General features: G+C 41.6%; 1 long non-coding RNA gene across 2 annotated transcripts in view; it reads left to right on the forward strand.

Moving 5' to 3' along the window:
- Positions 1-12,586, forward strand: part of LOC118241071 (uncharacterized) — a 21,328-nt gene extending 8,742 nt beyond the window's left edge. For both annotated transcript variants that reach the window (XR_014124729.1, XR_004775836.2), the window contains 3 exons: positions 7,707-7,819; positions 8,586-8,719; positions 9,712-12,586. This is a non-coding gene — a long non-coding RNA (uncharacterized LOC118241071). The remainder of the gene's footprint in view (positions 1-7,706; positions 7,820-8,585; positions 8,720-9,711) is intronic.
- Positions 12,587-15,814: the final 3,228 nt, after the last annotated feature.

Consider the following 15,814-nt stretch of genomic DNA (forward strand, 5'->3'; position numbering starts at 1 on the left):
TCAAACCCTCATTCATCAGCTGTCTGAAGACCATAGAACAATGCACTTCTATATAAACAGTTCGTCACCACATTTGAGAAGCCCACATCCATACAGCTGTTGCTATTTTTGGCTCTTGTTTACTGGACAGTCCTGCCAAGTTGCAACTGAGGTTATGAGAGTGAAGCTTTTACACGTGCGCTGATGCAGCTTTCATACGTGTATTGTGGTCAGCTGTTAAGTGTTTGTGTTAATTTCATGTGTTCCTAAATTATACCAAGATTTACATTATGTTCTACATTGTTATGTTACATTGTGCACTTAACATCCCTGTTGTTATACAGCTGTACAGATCCTCTCAGTCTGTTCAGCTAGCCAAGAGACATGGGAGTAGACTGTGTTTCTCCCAAAGTGAGCTTAGGGAGGATTTGTGACTCAGTGGGAAGGACCAAGAAAAATGTTTTCTGATCAATTATTCACCATCTCACAATCCCTTCTGGGCAAAGAGTTGCATCTCTCTCTCTCTCTCTCTCTCTCTCTTGCTCTCTCTCTCTCTCTCTCTCTCTCTCTCTCTCTCTCTCTCTCTCTCTCTCTCCTGCTGGCCTTTCCCTCCTGCCCCAAGAGAGCAGCTCCCAGCCAAGCTGCTGTGGATAATGGTGGCAATTAATAATGTGTCATAATCCACCACTGGGCTAACGTGGGGCGGGATGTGGCTCTCTCTTTCTCTCTCTTTCTCTCTCTCTCTTTCTCTCTATGTGTGTGTGTGTGTGTGTGTGTGTGTGTGTGTGTGCGTGAGTGTGAGTGTGAGTGTGTGTTTGTGTGTGTGTGTGTGTGTGAGAGAGAGAGAGAGAGAGAGAGAGAGAGAGAGAGAGTTGTTGTAGGCTTTGTGCAAGTGTTTGAAGGGGTGTGCGGCTGAGTGGGCCTCACTGGCCCTTTTTGATGGGACGCAGGTGCCATCCACTTCTGAGCATTTCGGGGGTGTGCAGGTTGAGGGCCAAGCCGCAGTTCAGCTCACACCACCCTGGCACATAGCTGAGCGCCAGGGCAGGAACTGTTCCAGGTGCACAGGCCCCCGGACACAGCTAGCCTATTGTGCTGCGCTCAGGCCCGGGTGCAAATCGCATCACACAGGTGCGAGGCAGTGCGAGCCCACACTAACCCTGAGCATGGGGGCAGAAGAGAGTGTCCTGAGACAAGTGCAACATGTCTGTGTCCTTTAGCACACTTGTGCCACATGGGAGAAGACTAACAGTTATTTTACAAATAAGGGGTATGATCAAAAGGCACCACTGCAGGGCCTTCTTAAGGGTGTTCTTTTTTCTTTTTTACCATGGGTGAAACATATCTTTGTATCTTTAATTTACACATCTCTAATAAATCTCCAGTAAAGTTAATGGTTACACTATATTAACAAGTATTATTCACAAAATAATTGTTAATTTCTCAGTTGTTTCTAAATAACTGTAAAATACTAACTTATTTGTTTACCTTTAAATGATCAATGTTATGTGAAGTAACAGACTTTAATTGCAGTAAAACTACATGGCATTTTTTGCTGCAAAATCCATATGAGTGTATTAAAGTCGTTCAATGGTGTTCAGTTACATTTAATAGTAACTACCTACTGTCAGTACTGTTATCCAGTAATAGATAGGTATATACACTAAGATTACATGGAATCAGAACACGAAATATCTATCTGCATCATGATTAGTCATGCTGTATGCCTGGACAGTTACCTCATCATCAACGTTTTCAAAATACTGATTAAACAGCATTCATGATTACTCATTAATTTTCTGTTATTTACACCAGTGGGTCATATCCCATTCATGTTCAGTAACTTCTCAAAAATGTATGTCACCTCTTCTAGCTAGAGTCCCTCTAAATCACAGCAATTTGTTTTTCCATGTATTACATAAGCACACGGCATTGTTACCTCTCCTGTGAGTTCTAGCATATGTGTAATTTTCATACATAATGGCCATTTAATTCTCAGAATAACATGATCATAGCTAAGTGAAGCAATCGTCTATTTTTAGCTTAGAGTTAACAAATCAGCTGGCTAGCAAAGGAACTAAAGCTGTTTTGCTTTGAAGTGGACTTTGGTTACTGGTAAGATGCATCATAATGGAAAAGTAACAAAGAGAATAGTTTGAAAAGTAACAATAAATGATAATATAAAACACACTCAATGATAAACATTATTCTAGCATATATTCTGTATTTGTATATAATTTTATTTGCAAGGGAAGATGTATTTCCATTACTGATTTATGAGCCTTTTTTGCCAAATAGCTGTCCTTTGTAACTATGCAACACAAAGTGAACATGTGATGCTGTAATTTTCAGCCCTGCATGTAGATAGGCCTAACAGTAAATGTTACACAACACCACCGGATGATTATAATGCACCAATAAGTGATATTTGCAATACATTATTTGGAAATATTTTATATATCTACTACCTTCAGGAAAAAAGGAAGTTTGCCTATTCTAGTACCATGCCATTCTATCATAACTACCATTACTACTCATGTCTACTGACAATAAAAAAAAAAAAAAGTGAAAACACTTACGATAGAATCTTACACTTAAGATGATATCTGGTTGATACCACATAATTTCAAAACATTTCATTCAGTTCAGGTAACCATATCACAATAGCTGAAGTATATTAGAAGAAATAGCATGATATGTTGCTTAAGCAGATATTAAAAATGTTACAGTTGCAGTAGAGTTCTGATAGAGGTAGGATTGTGTGTAGGGACTGGTCCTAGTTCAAGCACTCTCCTCCTGTGCTCCTCTCTTCATTACAAGCCAGAACTCACAGTGACTGTGTAAAGCAGTTAATAGTCTTTTCCCTCTGTCGTGACCAATTCCTCCCCTCCCCCAAAACACATGCACCTCGGTTCCATTTAGTTGCTGGAGCTTGCAGGTGGCATTTGCTCTTGGTCACTAGTGGACTCCCAGTCCGGTGCCTGTATATGTTTGGCAAGAGATGATTTAGTCCCCGCTGGCCATGTCGCACACCCTAGGCCTGGAGAAGCAGGCAAAGTTTACAAACCTCTCTCCATTTGTACACTCCTATTACTGCTGATAGCCACCACATTAGTAATTGTCAGTGGGGCCGGCCCTTTCGTGCTGCTCTCATTTGACCCAATTCATTTTGGTGGGTGTGTTCAGCTGGCATTGATATATGCCCTCGTGGTATTTTCCTGATGTATAATTCCTCAGATCTCCTGCTGCTAGGGTTACCTTATTTCAGTTAGGGCCATGGAAACAATTGGAAGCAATGAGATATAAGTTGGATTGAGGTCAAGCAGGGGTAGGGGAGTGGGAACTGTAAAGTTTGCAATGCTACAAGGCTAAAATATATGTAGCATTAGAGTACAGACACATGTTTATGGACCCTGACTACATCATGGTTTGTTGATTTACCGTGATTTACTCTGGAATTTCCTTATCCACTTTATATAAGCAAGATCAGCCCATTGTTTTGGTTGTAGATGAAATTAGGACATGTAGCATTCCATATCAAATACATGACAAATACTTGAATGAACATCATGGATGTTTTATCTGAGTATCAGTCAGTTTCTAGGAGGCAGCGTAACATGATTTTTAAATAGATCATGTTTGCCTGCTTAAATAATTTCCTCATTCCTGCAAAGCCAAAGGGTTCTTTTCTATGAACTGGCCTCTTTACAATTCATGGGCATTGTTTATGTAACATGGTGTTCAGAATGGTCCAGAATGTTCCAACAAATTACTTAAAAGAAATCCCATTGACCTTGTCCTTTTGAATATTCTTTTGAAATCAACATTTGACAGGGTTATGCATATAACGTCTGCACTAATTTAATAAACGGTGTGCAACATTTCAATCAACTTTGCTGTACCTGCTACAGCTAAATTGCAAATCTCATGTAACATAGTTTGAGAAATGGTACCCCATTGACCACTCATTATCATCAGCTGACTTTGGAGTGATGGCCATTTATCCTAAATTATTTAGATATATGTTTGTTTTTACTATACAGATTACCTGGAATGTCATACTCTTGGGCATCAGTGCCGTTAATGTATGCAGTCTGTCAATATATAAGGTTAAAAAGGCTAAAGATGATTGAACTTAAGTTAGATAGTGAATGGTAGACTGAACAGCATGTTGTTTTGTGGTATTCGATGGGCTAGAACTTCATACAGTGTTGTTTAGACAAAAGAGATGAACAGATGGAGTCACTGGAGAACAGGCTGATGTTAGGAGTGATAAAAGGACAGATTCAGGACACATGAAGGTGTGGACCAACAAGATGGAGGTGTCTTGGTAGGCATGGAGATGCAAAAAAAGTTATTTTTTGTAGAATTGTTTTGATGGCGAGGGAAGTACAAACAATAGGCAAGCATAAAGAACTACATACATTTGAATTACAAAGAGTATGTGGAAGGTGAGATTATCAATTGAGGAACACTATGGGCAGATGAGCCGAGAGCAGGGGCCAGATGGAGAGAACATGGAAGAGCAGGTGGGGAGATGAAAAGACAGCAATAAAACGGACAGAGAGAAGGTGGGATGGAGGAAATGGAGGTTGCCACGGAGCGGTTTTTGCTCTCCAGGGTGATTGCCTCCTCTTGGAATTGCTCCTCACCCACAGTGTTCTTCAGCCCAGGGACATTTTCACCATGAATTCCAAATCCTTCCTCTCTAAAATATCTTCATTCAGTCTGCCTGGCCTCTGCTCCTCTTTTGGTGTGGTGGCACATGGTGGAAAGCAGTGGCAGAAATGCATAACTTTCCTTTCCATTCATCCTCGTCCACAGCTCACCTCGACCTCTGCTTTTTCCAAATAATATCTGCTTTGCCGGACCCCCGTCTCAATAACATTCTGCATAGCCTGGCATAAATCACTTGGGCTTGCCACAACTGGAAAGTCTTCTTTTTCTCCATTGGACTCGCAGATTTAGTGGCATTTCAAATAGATAAACACAAGCAACATCTATCAACACAACAAAAAAGGGGGGGGGGGGGGGGGCTTAATCAAAGGGTCCTGGTCCTGGATCTGCAGTGTCTCCATTTACCTTGAGATAAATCCATTGGGGTGACCAGCGCTAGAGCAGGGCCTGACAAATCACCACCGTCAGGCTGCTCTGTGCGGTGCCTTATTGGCCTTTCTCTAAGTGGTCTTACCCTTCACCGAAAAGGATGGGGCTTGTCAGAGAAGGCCAGATTAAAGTTAGACAAAAAGAAATGATTTGTTATTAGAGAACACCCATTGTGAATCCCTAAAAGGGAAACAAATATGTATGGGAGCTGGATATTCTCTAGGCAGCAGTAGGGTGTGTGTTTGTAAGTGTGTGTGTGTGTGTGTGTGTGTGTGTGTGTGTGTGTGTGTGTGTGTGTGTTTGGTTAGGGAACAGAACAGAAAAGGAGTCCTGGAGGTGAAGTGGAGGAGAATAGGGTTGGAGGGATTCGATTAAGGAATGGGAAATGAGCGTGTGGGGGGGGGGTATTACACACCAAGCAGACATCATCATTTAGGGGCTGGAGAATGTTAAATGCTGTTCTCTGTCTTTTTTAGAGTCAAAGAGAAAAGATGAGTGTCAGGAGGAGAGAATCTTCAATGTGCTCTGTTAAGAATGAGCTTGTGCTGACTGATAATGTGATGCAGAGTGAACAACAGTGGAGGTCAAACTAGAGAACAGTGTGAAAACATCCCTAAAGTGTAAAATGGGGTAAAAAAAATCTGCATTTCCTAGAGGTACAGAATAATAAAGCTTAGCAGGAATTAAAATCAAGGCAAGAAATCACTTTGAATATTTTCAATAAGATTTAACATTTTCTGCATGCATGTCCTTGTGACAATAACAAATGGAGCATTATGCGCAATTGTTCACTGGTACATGAATGAGTTCCACATAAATGAATGAAACTATATTGGTTAGAAGGTGTATGTACACACCAACCATATGTTTGTATTTAAACTCAACTTTTCAGAGTAAAGTCAAAGTGCACTTTCACTAAATGCAGACAATGTAATATGTGTGGATTTCTATTTAGCATTAGGCTATGGAGTACAAACAACTAAACAAAATTGTACAGTTCAGTGAGGATCAAAAGTCTAGTCCACATAATGAGAATCTCTCTCCCACTCTCTTTTGCTGTATTTGAATCTTCCTAAACTAGCACTCCTATATGTTTCTCTTCATCTGCAATCCTAAAATCCCTCTGCTAAAACTTCTGTAACTCTCAAGGCTGTTTTTCATGACGTCGTGTCTTGCCTTTTGAAGTGCACAGTGAGACAGGCTGCCCTTGGACAGCTGAGGGCTGATGATGAAGAGTGTCACATACGGATGAGCTGCTCCTCGACTCTGCACTTTGGCTGTGGTAATATTAGTACGGTGTACTCTCTGCTCCCGGAGAGGTGTGTGTGAGGGGCCTGAGAGACTTGGGCAGGGGGGCTGTGCAGGAAAAATGGGTCGGAGAAAGTGAGAAAAAGGAAGAAGAGATAGAAGGAGGGAAAGACAGGGTCAGGGGCAGAGATGGAGAGAGGGATGCGGGAACAAGAAGAAGCTAGAGAGAGAAAGAGAGAGAGCCTGTCAGGGTAATGGCCCCTAGAGATTGGCTGTCTCTCTCTTTTTTTCAAAAGTAATCTCCACCAGCTCCAAGCAGGTGTACTAGGGCCCGCCACACCATAAATAAATGGGATTGGCAACAGAATGGGGAATCGCATATAAAGCAATAAAGCAATTTTCAATCACAGCCCGCAGGCTGGGCTTCAGTCTCTGCCAGGTAGACTTCAGTCAGTCCCAAGGTTATGGAAACAGTTAGTGAGACATGGGGTGCTCAGACCCCTTTCCCACAAACAGACACACACTAGGACACGCACACTGAAGCTGGGCCACAAACACACGCCTCAACTTCCAAACTAGTCACATCTGAGATATATTACACTAAGCTTTGCTTGGCCACAGTGACTGCTACTGTCCAGCACTTGCACATAGCGCCACACGTCACTGTTCCACAGCACTAAATGCGATAAGACATATAGTGATTTATTTTGTTTTACTTAGCCATCCATAGATTTATGCTGCGCTAATTAATCCAAATATATTCATATATCAGCTATTGACTTAGGTAATTATGTATTTTGGAAACCCCTGTGTTGCAATAAGAACAAATCTGCTTTCTGATACCTTAACAGAAATTAGCACAAGCCCTTGGCTTAGAGTCCCATTAACAAATAAAGCCTGACTAAATGACAGTGATTTACAAGCAGTTTTGAACCTCTCTGTTGGCGATGTGCTTGTGTTAATGCTGCATGTAATGTGTGAATATCCTTAACATAGTTGAAGTGAATGAGGTTTGTGCGAAGTGTTTGGACCGAGCCCGTGTGCTAGGTGAGAGTGCACACAGTGCACAGGCTGGGAATGCAGAGGTATGTGAAGAGGTGTGTAGAGCTATGCATGTTGTACTCGCAGGCCAGACAGTGATAAAAGGCCATGCTTCCGAGACCCCTGACTCTCCCAGCTGTGACAAATAGTTTTCCTCACGCCCCCCTCATCATCACCCTCTACACCGGGTGTGAATTTGTTTCGCAAACAGCTCAATTGAACAGACAAATGTTTGACTGACTTCGAAAGAATATTTGGTCTGAATAGTTCTAAGCAAATGTTAGCACAGTCATACTGGCTGTCTGATTTATCTCCTCTTTTCTTTTGCATAGTTCCCAACCAGTGGATCAAGGTGGTAGACAACATTTTGGAGGGCCGCATCACACCTTGGAAAAAGTAAATCAGCAGCTCTGTTTTTGGTGGTTTCTTGCTTGATTGTTGAAAGGTTTGTTCCGCTACACTTGGTGTTTGGCTTTTTTTCTTTCAGCTGCGATCTCTCACTCACAGAGCACAGATGGCCAGGCTTAGGTTTTGAGCTGCTGTGGGCAAACAGGGGTAGCACTCTTCACCTTTGCTGAATGTAGCTCCCACCCTTTGACTCAACAGATTTTTTTATATATGTTCATATGTCTATATGTTTAATGTTCTAGGCATTAAGTGAAAGACCTTGGAAACTTTCAAATGAATTTGAAAAACAGACATACACACACCAAATCTTCCCAAAGCAAAGGATTTCACATATCTTCCATGGCTAGGTTTCATGGCAAGGTTGTTTGTGCAACAACCTTCAAATTATTTACAGCTAGCGAATCGTGCACTGTTAGCCACAGAAGTGACTTTAAATCTCTGCCTTCAAAGTCAAATGTCAGCTAAAGCACAGAGAAATAATGTTTATTTTCTGCTCTGTGTCCATTCTTTGCCAAGGAACAAGTCAGCAGGATGATAGGAAATCTCCAGTTTAACACCAACTGAAGTGTTTTAATGTTTTGAGAATTAACATTTTGAGAATTAACTTAGTGGTCTTTGAGGACAATTAAATCGCTGTGGAAAGTGTTCAAAGATCATATATGTAGATACCAGATACTTCCTTGGTTTGATGCAGTACATAATAAAAATTTCTTACACAGTATTTTAGGTACAGATTGTGCTCTGTGTAGAGTGAGTATCTGTATTTTTACAAAAAAGAAGCAAAATGCTTTTGTTTTTATTAGGAATTGCAATGGGGTCAAGGATAATATCATATGAAACAGAGAACAAAGCACAAGTTCAACTGTACTGTCTGCTGTACTGCAGCTCAGGATGCTGATGGAGTTTGGAAGCTGGAGAGTGCTGCAGTCGCTATCAGGTCATTTGCTTTCCCTTTGAAGGTATCAGGGACCCAAAATTCATTAGATCCCACTTATTAGCCTATAAAATCATCATCATCATCATCATCATCTTTTGGCCCTCTGTGTTTGTTTGATGGCGTTTTTGCTCCATGTCATTGAAAATATGTGAGATGTTATGTTACACCCTATTGATTACTGGCGTTAATTAAAATTTTAATTAAAGTTTTTTATGGTCTGCATTTGCGCTTGTGATAATAGTATGAAAAAAGAGCATAGGGCCAATAAATTGCAGCTTTATTTGCGAGCAGCAGCCATCAACAAATACAACAGTGTACATAAAATTTTACTAACATTGATTTTGAAAATATGAATGTTACTTTAACGTCTGAGATGTATTATTCAATTTAAAACTACAAAGCATAAAATCCAGGACCTATAAGTCAGTTAATGAAGAGGAAAAGTCCATTACAAACCTATCAAAATCTGGATCATCTGATTCACATAAGTGCCTTGGATTATAACCAGAATCATTTCCCCCTGCTGCTAGAGGGGTTTTAGAGTAATGCACAGACCACAGTGAGCTTCGCAGCTTATGGGATGGATGACTACTTAGCCTGATGGATTGAAAAACACAGGCTTTGATGAAAGAGATCATCTTTTCAAATCCATTCTCTGTATACTTCTAGGCATAATATGATATTCTACTTAAAAAAGAAAACGAGAGAGCGAGCGAGCGAGAGAAGCAAGACAGAAAGCAATCACAGGCTTTCGTAATGAATGAAGGATGCAACAGGGACTGAAGGTGTACGACCAGAAAGTGAAGAAAGTGTGCATTTGAACGTTCAAATGATTTTAAAAAAATTATATTTATTTCATGTATTTATTTATTTATTTCTGCTAAACCTTATCTCATATTCGGTTTATGAACTAATTTTCCAGAAACACACACACACACAGAGAAGGAAATATAGAAAGACTATGATAACACTGAGTATCCTCTCCTTTGTAGGAATGCTCCTTGAGGAGACCTGGTGGGTTAAGACTTTTTTAATGAAACTAGATTGATGTGAGACTTGAAGATGTGCTGGAGGCTCCATGGCCCCTCCTCCCCCCGTCTCCTCCGCCCGTCTCCTCCTGTCTCCTCCTCCTGTCTCCTATCAACCTTGCTGAAACCACAGAAAGGAACAGTTGGAACAAATGCGCCTTCAATGGGCCGACACCACGGGGATGTCATTCTCCAGGCCGAGCCAGCCGGCCCACTGGGGATTCAGTAATGTGTATGTCATTGTTGGGCCGAGGATGATGGCGCTGCATGTTGTTTTAAGGGCTTAAACCTTCCCAATGAGCCCATTGTGTGAGGATCCTACCCTCAGCTGTCTCTTGCCCTGGAGTAACATTAGACAAGATGGAGTGGTTTGAAGCCCTGGGCTCTTTGGCAATTATGGACTCATAAGTCTATTATCTTCTGATTAAAAGATTTTCTGGAGCTGTCACTTTTGTTTCCCATAATTAAAAAAGAGAAAACTTTAACAATTTAAGGACGACAGATGTTTTATATTACTTCTCCTGCTTAAGACTAGATCTCTTCTGTGTGCTGCTTCAGTGTTGTGGGTCTTGATGCTATGATGATGGGACAGTCTGCTCTTGTTATGGGTTTTTATAGCCTACTACATTTCACAATGATCTGCAGTTCAAAAGGCCATGGCCCTTCGCCTCTAGCACCGTGTTTCATGTTAGGCTTAACTCTTATGCTCTGGGTGCATTGTATCGATTGCATGTTTGTCATCATGCACCACCCTTGTATCCTAACAAATATTTAAATATGCCTCTGAAGAAACACTTTGCTGGTGTACTTGAACGATGTGTGTGATGGCAAGATGCTGGATTGTGCATATGGTAGCCGCTATCGATCAGCCTGCTTTCGAATCAGGCATTTTAGGCAAAACGTGTTGAAAGTTAGAAGTTTTAGATATGGATTTGTTGTTCAGACTTTGCCAAAGGTCAAAAGGGGAGATGCCCTCTGTTAGCCATTAAAAGCCTAAAATGCTGTAGTGATTGGGAATTATCTATTATGAGAGCAGGCAAAAGATGGTCACCAGCACCATTTCAAAACACAGTGATTCATAATAGGCTAAAAGGTCATGTCAAGTGGCATGTTAGTATTTCACTTTAAGTTTGATTAAAGATTTTTGGAAAAGATTGGGAGAATGTCTCAATTGCCAGGGGAGCGCTCCCTCCTCTGTGGAATGTGGGTTCTATATTTCTTGCAGAAATCAATAAGATGAGAAGTGAAGAAGCTTTTTCAGTTCAGCCAGGCCACATAGTTCTTCCCCTCTTCTCCAAGCATCAGGAAGAGGCTTCCTAAGCATACAAAAACAGCACTAGCTTTATACACACCTCTGTCTAATCACTGGCATCCATTTACCAATAGAAACCAAACCTCTTGAAATCTTCTAAACATGTGTATTACCAAGACTGTTGAATGATTAAATGCTGTGTCATTGTATCACTGTGTCATTGAAAAAAGCAGCTGGTAAACCTTGATCTGCCTGGCATGCCCAGTCATGGTCACATATTTACTACAGCTCAGAAGAGGTGCTCCTAGATATGCCCTGTCTAACCATTCAGACATTACCAGCTTTTAGGACTTGCTATGAGACACCACCAGTTCATGTACAGCAATATTGTTTTATTTTTTGGGCTTTTAGAGGCAATTCTAAAGAATGCCTTAGTTTTGTTTTGTTTTTTTTGTTTTTTCCCAGAAACCTGTAATTAAAAACACACACACACACACACACACACACACACACACACACACACACACACACACACACCACACACACATGTACCTGCCAACACACAGTGCATAAAATGAAATACTCTTTCACTCCCTTGACTCTACATTAGTCTATGGAGACTTTTTTTTCTCGCATGCCCAGATGAAAATTTACCTGCCAATGAGCAAGTAGCCTGATCTGTAAGCTGGAAGGGAAGCAGTAATATGTATGTAACTGTACACACTGAGGGGATTCCGGTCACAAGCCACAATTACGGCCGGCCTGCTGTAATGGAAAACAAATTTGTGGGAATATTGCTGGCCATCCATCTTTATTTACGCGCCTGGTAATAAGGCTCAGTGCTAATCTGGCTGTGAGGAGCCTCGGTGCTGTGAGCGTGACGCTGCCTTAAGCAAGCAGAGGCCTGGGGACAAATCAATCCCTCACTCCTCTCTTCTTCCTCATATTGATCAGCTCCTCAGCGAGATGGATGCGTTTTACAACTCGCTCTCCTAATACCTCGAAAACTCAATTACCAACAGAAGGACAAGGGCCCTATTGTGTGTCCCGCCTGCGAAGATGGAAGGGAATAAAGGCAAAAAAAACAACTTCAAGGTGCAACTAAACATCGCATTTAGTGAGCAGTGCTGATGGTGTGAATGTAGAAGGCTACAAACCGGACTCTTCCGTGTTATGTGTCGACATAAATGGAATATTCCCCCGTTTTCTGTCCGAATATTTCCTTTCCTCACTCTTATGCTGGGTAGAAATGACACAAATACGTTATTAATTACATACATTAACCAAAGAAATCATAAAGTCATATTATAAATGATCATTATTTTTCTGTGATCACACATTTGTATATTCTTTACTCTTACCTAACATTCTTGCTGCTAAGAACTTGAAACATAGTGACAAGCTAACATGACAATGAAAAGATAATTTCTTGAGAAAAGACTGGACAAATTTTCAAATCACAACACCAAGGGTCAGTACTACAGTGATATAATCATACATGGTTTTCATATCCTATATTCTGTAAACCTGTACTGTATTTGTACATTTTAGACAGAGTACTCTTGCCAAAATCAAAACCTTTCTACAATGAATGGATAACAAATTATTGTTCTGTGAATTCTGTGGTTCTTTATCTGGAGAAAGGTAAAGCTTCATTCACTTCTATTCTCTGTGCACCCTTTTCCTGGATTCTGCATATTGTGTCCTCCTGGTCTGTTTATGCAGGAAAGCAGACACAGAAAACCCTGTACACAGTGCCTACAGCTCTGGTATATTGCCGTGCATGTGTCGCTCTAAATTAGACATGCGTCAGGGTATAAGGACCCCCACCACAGCACCACATGCATCCTCTGATGTCATGTGGTCAGGACGCTAGCAGTAGTCACGGCATATTCATCTATGCCTCCACTGTAGCGCACCCGATCATGCTCCCTCCCACAGCACCTCACTGTGCGTTACTCGTAACACACCAGACCAGTCTGCTTATTTCTTAAATTGTCAAAGAGGCAAATACTCGATCCAGACTGAATCACTGTGGGAGCTCTGAAAGTTTATGAAGGGATTTCCTTGTTAAGCCCAGACAGGTTGTTAGAGAGACTACAGTATGTTTAGTTTCCATGCATTGTAAAATGTTTAGTGAGTATATAGCTGGTGTACTGGTATCATTATCAACATTATCATTGAAGGATTTCCATGTTATCTGGCACAGTGTATTTGCTCCTCTGTTTGACAAAAAATGCTGCATATTTAAACCATTATAATGTTCGACTTAAAAAATGTAAATAACTAAATACAATGAAATACCAAGATATCATCATTAAGTTGGATTTATACAGTTACATATGTAAAGACATATGTGCTATTTTTGGGCTATATATTCTCAACCTGAACGTACATTTGCAGAATTTACAGCATTTATACAGCAAACACTCCTAACCAGGGCAACTAACATATTTATCTTAGTTGCTATTTATCTTCCTGGGAGGGCAAAGTTAACTAACAACCAATATGTCTTTTAATTTTATTGAAAAATTAGTTATATAATCATTCAGTAGTAATTAAAAAAATAAGGATTCACATAAAAAAATGCTGATAAGCATATATCTCTCTAGCGCCCCGCACTGGTAAACTCCTGACAGTGTTTCAGCAGGCAGGAGAAAGATCAGTTGCCCTGGAAAACAAAAGGTGATAGCTGTTAATCACCGTAATAAGGCATGACAACATCACTCTGCATTTCTCTCACACAGCAGGGAGAGAAGGACCCAAACTGGATTAGTGATTAACTGTGTTTGTGCCTTTTTTGTGTCCACCAGCAGAAGCCGCACAAAGGTGCAGTGTCCCAGTGGTCTGCGCTCCCTACTGCCATAGATGCCCTGAGAGCTGGAGCTAGGGAATGGGATGAACAGAATGATGGGGGTGTCCCAGTGCCGGGTCCCAGGAGGGGGCTAGCTGTGTCCTGCCTGTCTCCCCCACTGAGCTGCGAAATGAGCATGGCTCCGTGCACCTGAGCGAGCCAGGGGTCAGCCTTGGGCAGTGGAGAGCTGCTTTCTTTTAAACCCTGCCCTCCAGCAGGTCCTCTATCCTCAACCGGAGATCGCAACCTATAAAATATCACTTTCAACCTTTTCTGAACTCGCTTTGCATCGGCCCGCCTCCTCCGGTCATACGGGCCTCCACCGCAGTGTAAACCTGCCCGCCATGAGAGCTTACATGAGGTGGAAAACTTGCCATCGTAACAGACAGTTTCACAAATATGAGGAAGTGGCAGAGCAGTGTGGTCCTTCTCCAGACTGTTCCCTGCGCCTGCTGGCCAGAGTGTTGCTGGGAGGGGGTTGGGGCATGCAGTGACTTTCTCAAGGATAATGAGCCACTGAACGATGGCTGAAATGTTGCCGTCAACCTGCCCTTCTGCTATCAGCTAATTAGATAATTAGCAAGGTCCTAATTACAGGATCAAGGTGCAGGGAAACAATTAACACGAAGTATCGCCACATAAAACAGAAACGTACGTTCTGCCGGAGCATATTTAATTCCCCACTTCATCTGGGTGCAAGTCACCCACTAAATAACTACATCTTTTCACAAAAGACTATTTAACAAGCCCTATATTTAGCGTATGCCATTTGTGAAAGGTTAATGTTGCTAACAGATACTCACTTTAGGCCCACGTAATATCAACCACAAGGACAAATAATTTCAGTGTGGAAATTTTGTATGTAAATGTGTTGCTAAGTAGCCTCATCATCTCTGTAAATAATCATTACACGGTGCTGCATCCTTCTCTCTCCTGCCTCTCACATGCCTCCATTATCAGACAGAGGGAGAGAGGAGAAAAAAAACAGCAAAGCAGCAAAAAAGAAAAGGGGGGGGGGAGGGTGGTAAAAAATGAACACCGGCACATATCCGCATGCTCCCATAAACACGAAACGTGTGTGAGAGAGAAAGAGAGCGCGTGCAAGGGTGAGAAAATTGAGCCTAACAGCCTGATTCTTAACTATTATTTATCCATTATGGGGAGCGAATGGAGCCCGGGTGCTGCTCAGAAGCAGAGAATTAGGAAAGATTTGTGGGCTTTACGAGGCCCTGTCCTCCCATCCACAGACCGTGCGGCTCCCAGGGGCTGCCTCAGCACCACTGCCTCAGCTTGTCTGATCATTTATCCATAATTAGAAAATTAATATTTTAGATGGCGCTATGATGAACCCATTATGGTGATGGGCCCCGATATCAATTATAACTTCAATTTCAATTTCACTTCCATCCCTGGCAAATGGGGCCTTCTGGTGTACAGAGTGCTGATGGGGCCGCGGCTCGCCGAGCGTGACGAATACAGATCGTCGCACATTAGGATGAGCAATTATTTGAACATGTATAAAAACTATTTACAAGCAATGTAATTGACCGGGGTCAGGAGGAGATGCCGGGCGACGAAAGAGGGAAAAAATAAAAGAGCGAGAAATGGACAGGTTGACAAATTTTTGCTCCATAGCGAGTGAAAGGATTTATTAATTTCTGGGTCTGTAATTGAATTTTTGAAAGGTTCTTGTTAAAGCTCTTGCAGTTTGGCTTCGCATGCCACACTGACCTCCCATAGATCTCATCCTCCCTGGACTCTCTGCCCACAGATAGCCTTTGGCAGGAATGATGAGGACAGAATATGAGCGGTGAAGTATATCTTTGGAAAGAGAAAGAGAAAGAAAAGAGAGATTATCAGTAAATAATATTCTATGCCTGTAAAATCATCAGATGCGGACCTAATTTGTTATGTATAAAGGGACGTTTTTGACTATCTCTACTGCTTGTAAATGTCACCAC

The sequence above is a fragment of the Electrophorus electricus genome, chromosome 7, assembly GCF_041902795.1.
Source record: "Electrophorus electricus isolate QZ-2024a chromosome 7, ASM4190279v1, whole genome shotgun sequence".
In the NCBI taxonomy this organism is placed as follows: Eukaryota; Metazoa; Chordata; class Actinopteri; order Gymnotiformes; family Gymnotidae; genus Electrophorus; species Electrophorus electricus.